Source organism: Rhinichthys klamathensis, unplaced genomic scaffold (assembly GCF_029890125.1).
Source record: "Rhinichthys klamathensis goyatoka isolate OS25496 unplaced genomic scaffold, OSU_Roscu_1.1 h1tg000121l_1, whole genome shotgun sequence".
Lineage (NCBI taxonomy): Eukaryota > Metazoa > Chordata > Actinopteri > Cypriniformes > Leuciscidae > Rhinichthys > Rhinichthys klamathensis.
The window spans coordinates 2489730-2499424 of NW_026606658.1; positions in this window are offsets into that span (position 1 = coordinate 2489730).

Consider the following 9695-nt stretch of genomic DNA (forward strand, 5'->3'; position numbering starts at 1 on the left):
GAGCTCACATGCAGCTGAAGCATCAGCTGAGGGGGGGATGTAAACAGTGATCGCGATAATGTGTGAAAACTCCCTTGGAATGTAATAAGGCCGCATGCTAACCGCTAGCAACTCAATGTCTTTAGTACAGAGCTGCTCCTTAACACTAATGTGCCCAGGGTTACACCATCTGTTATTCACAAACATTGCAATTCCCCCACCCTTCCTCTTACCGCTCTCCTTTGCTCTCCTGTCCGCTCTCAAGAGTTGAAAACCATCCAGTGTAACCAGTGAGTCCGTAGTGAGTTCATTCAGCCAAGTCTCAGTGAAGCACATGACGCTGCACTCCCTGTATTCCCTCTGCAGCCTGGTTAGCGCCGTTAGCTCTTCCATCTTATTGGTGAGAGATCTCACGTTCCCCATAATAACAGCCGGGATGCACGGTTTGTACCTTCTTTTCCTTTCTCGACGTTTAGCTCCAGCTCTGCATCCCCTCCTTCTTCTTCTAAATAATTCCTCCGGGATCTCCTGTCTTTCAGTAGAGAAAAACCTAGTGTGCCTCAGTGCTAGCAGCTGTTCCCATGTGTAAACAATGGAGCTGCGGCCGAATGGTTCTCCCATTGCAAAGTTGTAAAGACACAGCTAATCTCCACAATATTACGTCCCTGTGCACGTACGTTGAAGAAAGTTTTAACGCGAAAAGAAATACAAATAGATGAAATACACTAATATTCACAGAAAAAAAACTCGGAGCTGCGGCAACAGGCTACCACTCACGCAGCGCCATACTTTCCTTCTAATAAGGCCAGTACAGTGTTAGATCCATGTTCAGATTCTGGTGGACTGATATTTGTGTTAAAACAGATGGGTGGAACCTTAAATACACGGCTTTAACCCATTTTGGTATAACACCTTATTTTACACACTATTAATAAATACTAAATGTTGATAGGGAATTATTCCACAATGACACTTTTAATTGATAGGAACATGACTAATCTACTATTCAGGGGTGTGTTTCCCAAAAGCATCATTAGCCAACATGGTTATGAACATGACCATAAACAGACATGACAATATCATTTACGTCTTTTAGTTTGTCAAAAGATTTAAAGCGCCATTTTTGAAGAGTGCACATGTGTGTACGTGCTCAACGAACAAGCCTATGATTGAATCTGGAAATAAAGCAAAACTAACTTAGAAAAATTTGAATTAGTTCTCAGATGCCATGTCCAGAATTTATAGCAAAAAATCTAGCATTAATTCGATCTCAAACGGATTCGTAAAAATAAGTTATTACTCCACCACTTCCGTGACATTAATAACCAACGTGGTTTAACAACAAATTTGTGACAATATGGTTTCAGGGAACAGTTGTGACTATAGCTAGTTGATTTCTTCAACGATGCATCGCACTATGTTACGTAAGTTGTACGGGAAACACACCCCACATAGACTCTTTATTAGCTGCTGATGCAGTAATTATTAATTAATAGTTTAGATCTTCTTGAGTCATACATTAACTCAAGATTATCTGTGCATTATCTAAGCATGTGTAGCGGGTACAGGATCTCCGTATCAGCTGACAGTTAAGCGTTCCCAGCAATCTGTGGAATGGTGGAATAAACACAGGACAACCACATGCGTGTGATCAGCTCCGGTCTTGCTGGGTTATCACGAGCAACGCAGCAGACACTTCGCAACACACTGCACTCACATAGCGCCCTCCACTGGTCTGGCAGAACCACCATCCACTCAATGTATTTTTTTACATACAGCGACAATACCACGTTCATCAATTGTGACGAACCAACAATTGGGGCATCACACTCTCCCCACCACAGAAAGTGAACCACTAAACTTTTACTTAATGTCTTTAAGCATAACTTTAATAAGTTGGAACCATAAAAGTAATTGGCACTACTCTGTATGGATCATTGGCATAGCCTAACCATGTGTGTGCAGTTGTGGGTACCAATGGTAGTGACTGAAATGGTTTTGCTACTACTGTGTTTAGTGTAGGTAATGTTTGGAATGTGGGTTGTCCAAGGTATGGGTAAGTCATTCTTTGGGCAGGTTTTCTATTTCTGAGTGACCGTCTGATTGCTCCACAGGGTTCCTGTTGCGGTGACCCTCCCTCTTGGTCCTCAGTCATCTGCTCCTCTCGGGTGTCTCTATATTCTGGCTCCACGCCTTGTTCTGGCTCTGGATTCTCAGAAGGTAGGTAAGTGTCAGCTTGTAGGTAAGTATCACTAGACATGTGCTCTGGTTCTGTTGGTACTTGTTCCAAAGTCCCTCTTGTGCAAGTCATTGGTGAATCATCTCCTTCCATGATGTAGGGTCCATTCAATCTTTGCTGAGTCAGTATACTTTCTGATTCTTCTGTTCTAGATCTTGAGTATTCTGGAATGCTGGCCCTCCTCCAACAGTAATGCCGAGTTCAGACTGCACGATTTTAGCCCCGATTTTGGCTCGCCGACAGGTTTTGAGAAATCGCCGACAAATTCCCGAAATCACAGGCAAATCGGTGCTCGTTCACGCGAGTGACAATCACGCAGTGTGAATGAGCAAAGACGCGATCTGAGAGAATCGCCCGACCAGTGCCGCTGCTAGCCATTTTGGTGCCCTAAGCATAATTCCTTTATGATGCCCCCCCCGCCCCCCCTAAAAAAAAAAACATTTTTATTTAGGATTTTCATTTAGGGGGGCTAAGCCCCCAATGAGGGTATGATTTATAAAAAAATTAAAAAGCTAAAAAGTAACACTTTAGATTAGGGTCTAATGCTTACTATTAACTAGTTTCATTACCATGCAATGGCATGGTTTTATAATCACTGGGATCCGGAATTTGAGGCAGGTTAGTTATGTTACGGTTGGTGTAGGCAGAGGAAGACGAGGAGAACAGGATTTCCAAAAACAATATACTTTACTTAATAATCAAAACAATAAACAGGAGCAGACGGGCAGAGGATACAAACACACCTAATACCAACGTTACATAAACGAGAACCGACAAGGAGTGAGGGAGAACACAGGGTTACATACACAGAGAACGGATCATGGGAACAAGACACAGCTGGGGCAAATTAACCAGACACAGGTGAAGGAACTGAACACAAACGAGGAGCGGGAAAACTAACACAGGACTAAACCAAATCACAATGACGGGGGGAAACACAGGAATACAGACATAACTGTAACATTACGCCCCTCCTCGAAAAGGCGTGTCCCCACGCCGTATAAACATCAAATAGGGGCGGGAGGGAGGGCGCCCTGGAGGCTGACGAGGGCGTGGCTTTCCCGGAACAGGAAGCCTCCAGGGCGGAGCAGGCCGTGCTGATAGCCAGGGTGAAGACGCCCCTTCAGGTGGCCAGGGTGGAGATGCCTCTTCCGGTGGCCAGGGCGGAGAGACCCCCTCGGGTGGCCAAGGTGGAGAGACCCCCTCGGGTGGCCAAGGCGGAGCAAGCTGGTCAGGGGGCCATGGCGGAGACGCCCCTTCAGGTGGCCAGGGTGGAGACGCCTCTTCCGGTGGCCAGGGCGGAGCAAGCTGGTCAGGGGGCCATGGCGGAGACGCACCATCAGGTGGCCTATATCCCCCCCCCAAAATGTTCTTGGGGAGAGTGCCAGGCTCAGGGACGTGCATCAGGTCAGGCTTGGGAGGGCTGGATGGGACCAGTAGAGAAGGCTCTGGCGGGCAGGCGACGGGCTCAGGCTCTGGCGGGCAGGCGACGGGCTCAGGCTCTGGCGGGCAGGCGACGGGCTCAGGCTCTGGCGGGCAGGCGACGGGCTCAGGCTCTGGCGGGCAGGCGGCGGGCTCAGGCTCTGGCGGGCAGGCGACGGGCTCAGGCTCTGGCGGGCAGGCGACGGGCTCAGGCTCTGGCGGGCAGGCGACGGGCTCAGGCTCTGGCGGGCAGGCGACGGGCTCAGGCTCTGGCGGGCAGGCGACGGGCTCAGGCTCTGGCGGGCAGGCGACGGGCTCAGGCTCTGGCGGGCAGGGGAGCTCTGGCTCGGCAGGGCTGCAGGGGAGCTCTGGCTCGGCAGGGCTGCAGGGGAGCTCTGGCTCGGCAGGGCTGCAGGGGAGCTCTGGCTCGGCAGGGCTGCAGGGGAGCTCTGGCTCGGCAGACGTGACGGGGAGCTCAGGCTCGGCAGACGTGACGGGGAGCTCAGGCTCGGCAGACGTGACGGGGAGCTCAGGCTCGGCAGACGTGACGGGGAGAAACACTGGCTCAGTGTCAAAGTCTATAAGGTTCATCTCCTCTGGAACCTGGACGAGGAGAGGCACTAAGGACTCTGGTGTGACTATCTCGGCGGGACTAGACTCTGGGATGATGGTTGGCGTGGTGGAGATGGCTGGAGTTGGTGGTTGAGTGGCGATGTCATCAACCTCAACTACGGTGAAGGGTGAGCCACTCAACCAAAGCACATGATCCAGGTAGTGGGCAAAAGATCCTGGGATTACCGCCGCTGGAGCTTGATGATGAAGGGTATCATCTAACCCAAACCAAAAGACGGTCTTCTGGACCTCTTCTGCCCAGCTTACCCCTTCGGAGAGCTCCAGGAATTCAGCAACATACTCCTCGATGTGCCGGCCGTCTTGGAAACAGATCAGCTTAGATTCGTTGGAGTTGGAAGGGGTGAGGAAAATACCCATCTTGTCACTTTCTGTCTAGGTCGGTTCTTCTGTTACGGGTGTGGTGCAGGTTGAAGGAGAGGCAGCAGTCAGCAGATCAAATACAATAAACTTTACTAAATAACTCAGACCAGGAATCCAGAAAACACTTACACACCATATACAAACGTACATACGAACGAGAACCGACAAGGAGTGAGGGAGAACACAGGGTTACATACACAGAGAACGGATCATGGGAACAAGACACAGCTGGGGCAAATTAACCAGACACAGGTGAAGGAACTGAACACAAACGAGGAGCGGGAAAACTAACACAGGACTAAACCAAATCACAATGACGGGGGGAAACACAGGAATACAGACATAACTGTAACAAGTTAGGGGTGTTCGGGGGAAATTTGGGATTTTTCTGAACTACAGATGTGCATTTTAAAGATGTTGTGAAGGCACAAAAAAAAAAAATTCGATAACAACAGCTTTAAAACCATGTCAGTGGGCAGCTGATTATTTTTCTCTCCTCATCAGCATCACACTCTTTTTCTCTTTGTTTTTATCTTGCCCTGTCTCTTCCCCTCCTAAAGTTGGCTTTTTTAATTTACTAAAGGTTACAATTTGTATTTTATTCTCAATATGTACACATTCATTATAAATCCTGTGCCTAACATGATGAAAAAGGCTTTGTTCATGTTTCTTGTCCCCTCGCAATGACAGTAGCCTAAACTATTACACTAGGCTACATGTTACATAGGCCTATTTTCAGTTCAAAATGGCGAAATTAGACAAAACTATATTAGTTTGCCTAATTATTTTTTGTCATTCGTTTAACATTTATGACCTAAAAAAAAACTGTCAAATAAAGTTAAGTTTAGCTACTTACATCTTATCTCGCACTTGACCGTACACTGAAGCGTCGAGTTGCACTGTTAAAATTCGCGCTCAGCGTCTGTGAACATAAAGCCCGCCTACTTTGATTTGATTGGTCATCTCAAATATTCTGACATTGACGAGCAGTGACAGACCAATGAGGCTCAGATGAACACACACATGAACACATCACACACACACACACACCCTGTCCTGTGTTTCTGACGTGCTCTCTGTCTCTGCTCGGCGCCGCTGCGGAATGAAGAGGAAGAACGCGCTGAATCTGATTATAACAAGAAGTTTGATGATTGGTTTTTCATTAGGCTATTTTTGGTGCCCCCTCAGCACTTGGTGCCCTACGCACAGCGCGTGATGCGCGTGGTGGGAGCGGCGGCGCTGTCGCCGACGAGTCGCCAACGCCCGTGAGATATTTGGCATGCTAAATATCTGGACCTGTAGGCGATTCACAATCCTGCTGTGTGAATGTGTTCTGACTGAAAACTACATCGGCGATGACCGACAGCCAATGAGAGAGCAAGATACAGGGAGGAGGAGGAGGAGTTATAGACCAGAATATCAGTATTTTAATAGATAGGCCTATATTTACAATTATATCAAACAGAAACAAAACACAAACATTTGCATGACCAGCAGCAACAGCAGGACATTCGCAAAATGTTTACAATACACTCTCTTTGCAAAACACAGTCCTTGCTCCCCTCGTCTTCCCAACCATTTCCTGCATAAACTGTTTTTTTTTTTCATTTTCCCTACAAATCAGTGCACAGACAATTTGTAGGCTATCATTTTTAATAACAAATTCAGTGTCGCGCGAGAACTCCGGTCTCACGCACGCTTGATCTTCCGTTATTTCCTATCACTTCTCGCGTTTGTTTGGTTGTGAAACGTAGTTTGCGGACCAGGCAGAAGTTGACGGCGATTCTTTCTTTTGTAAAGTCATGCAGTGTGAAACCTCCTGTCGCAGATCCATCGTGCAGTGTGAACACAGCAGCAAATGTTACCCCAGATAGTCATGCAGTGTGAAAACAACAGTGACCCGATTATTTTGAAAATCGTGCAGTCTGAACTCGCCATAACCTTCCTCCTCTTCAGAGCTAGATCCTTCATCTTCTCCTGCCTCCTCTTTCTGTGTCACCTTTCTGTTCTGCTGTCCCCTTGTCTCAACACTTCCTTTTTTAGGCAATTCCTGTCTCTTTGGGTCCAGGCTCTCCGGTGTTGGTAAGTCATTGTTACGCACCCTTAGACAAAAGGTCTTTAAAGGGGCAACATTGAGGTCGTGACCAGAAGATGGTGTATTTAAGGTGGCAAGAGACGACACAACAAAGTATTATGAAAGAAAATAAAGTACGGTTTATTGTACTTGAAGTGTAAATGCAAAAGATGGACAATAATAATAATTATGATAAATATATTTGTGGACACCAAGAAAAAACAACAGGACAATATCTGTAACGGAAAATAAACACAAAGGCGGCAAGCAAAGCGACAGAAAAGAAAGCAAGCCGACATGCGTTCCTCTCCCGCTTCCCTTTAAACTCGAGTGTTGAACTTGATAGGCGGCGGGAAGGAGATGACGTCACGATGTAATGATGATTGACATCTCTCCCAGCCAACAGCAGATGAGTGAGGACGCACACCTAAGAAGATGATAGCAGAGAAAGAGAAACCAAAAGAAAACACATACGCGGAACCACAGGGACGTAACACTCCCACCCTTAAGAGCAAACCTGTTTGTGAAAAACAAGTTAAAACAGACAATATTTTTACACTCTCGAAAGAGCGTCAGCCAAAACATTATCAACACCCTTTTTGTGCTTGATCTCCAAATTATAATTCTGGAGTACTAGAGCCCAGCGCATCAAACGCTGGTTTTGATTGTACATCCTGGATAAAAACACTAGAGGGTTATGATCGGTGAAGACTGTGATAGGAAGACTACTGGAACCGAGGTAAACTTCGAAATGCTGGAGAGCAAGCAAGAGAGCAAGTGCTTCTTTTTCAATGGTAGAATAGTTAAGCTGATGTTTATTAAACTTACGGGAATAATAACTCACAGGATGATCTATACCATGGGTATCCTCCTGAAGAAGAACAGCTCCTGCTCCAACAGCACTGGCATCGACCTCAAGCTTGAAAGTATGCGTACAATCAGGTGCAACGAGAACAGGTGCATTACATAAAAGCATTTTGACACAATCAAAAGCATTCTGACACTCCACAGACCATTTAAAAAGTTTAGATGGACTAAGCAACGAGGTGAGAGGAGTAACAACGGTTGAGAAGTTTTTACAGAAACTGCGGTAATAACCAGCCATACCTAGAAATCTTCGCAACTGTCGTCGAGTGGTAGGGACTGGAAAATCTGCAATAGCGGTAACCTTAGCCTCCACTGGTCGTACCTGGCCTTGTCCAACCTCTTTACCCAGATAAGTGACAGTCGCTCGACCAAACTCACACTTTGCCAAGTTGAGAGTTAAGTTAGCTGCACGTAGACGTTCGAACACAGTTCTCAACAAGCACACATGTTCCTTCCAAGTCACTGAATATAAAACTAAATCATCAAGATACGCATTGCAATTCGGTACATCAGCTAAGACGATATTTACAAGACGCTGAAAGGTGGCTGGAGCGTTTCTGAGTCCGAAAGCCATCGCTGTGTATTGGAGGAACTTGTCTGGTGTTACAAATGCTGAGATATCTGACGCTTGTGGAGTAAGTGGTACCTGCCAGTACCCTTTCAGCATATCCAGCTTTGTAACAAAGCGAGCAGACCCAAGATTATCAATACAGTCTTCCATTCGCGGTAACGGATAACTGTCTGGCACCGTTACGGCGTTCACTTTACGGAAATCCGTACAAAATCTATACGTGCCGTCAGGTTTAGGAACGAGAAGACACGGAGAACTCCAGGGACTGCAACTAGGCCTGGCTAAATTATTCTCAAGCAGATAATTCACTTCTTGACGCATAACAGATTTCTTGACTGCATTTATGCGATAAGCATGTTGCTTAATAGGACGAGCATCATTTACAACAATATCATGTTGTAAAACATTTGTTTGTTTAGGAACATCACTAAACAGACAGTTAAAATCAGATATTATTTTAACAATGTCAGTTCTCTGGTCAGGAGTTAAATGATTCAGATACGAGTGAAGATCTTTTAAAATCTCGGAATTAGCTAACCTTGCACACTGCTGAGGAGCATTGCGAAGCACGACCCCATCCTCGTCAGCCCCCGAGATATCAACAGGTTTTAACAGATCCACGGCTAATGCGACAGATGAGACAGCGGGCCCTGCAGTCTCCTCTGAAGTTTTCACCTCAGGCATCTCCCTGTCATGGTAAGCTTTTAGCATGTTTATGTGACAAACTCGGGTTTGACGTTTTCTGTCAGGTGTGTAAAGCACATAGTCAGTTTCACTCATTTTCTGTTTCACCACATAAGGACCAAAGAAACGGGCGGACAAAGATGATCCTGGAACAGGTAAAAGCACCAACACTTTATCACCGGCTGAAAACGAACGCGCAACTGCTCTCTGATCATACTTGCGCTTCATGCTTTTCTGAGCATTTCCTAGAGATTCTTTAGCTAGTGACCAAGCAGTATGCAAACGATCTCGAAACTTACTCACATAATCCAGTACATTCGTGTGAGGACTTGAAACAGTGGTCAAAATGTGTTCTTTAAAAACTTTCAAAGGTCCTCTCATCTGATGTCCGAATACAAGTTCGGCTGGACTGAAACCAAGAGATTCTTGTACAGTCTCTCTTACCGCGAATAATACTAAGGGAACCCCCTCATCCCAGTCTTTAGCAGTGTCCATGCAGTACTTCTTAAGCATCGACTTAAGTGTCTGGTGAAAGCGTTCAAGTGCGCCCTGGCTTTGTGGATGGTACGCACTTGAAACTCGGTGAGAAATTTCTAAAGACTCCAGCACTTGTTTAAAAAGTCTTGATAAAAAATTTGTGCCCTGATCGCTTTGTACTATTTTCGGAAGACCGAAAGTGGAAAAGAACTTCACTAATGCTTTGACAATAACGGGTGCGGTGATTTTTCTCAGTGGAATTGCCTCTGGAAACCTAGTAGACATGCACATTATGGTAAACAAAAACTGGTTACCCGATTTTGTTTTAGGCAACGGCCCAACACAGTCTATGAGCACATGCTCGAACGGCTCCCCGATTGCTGGTATGG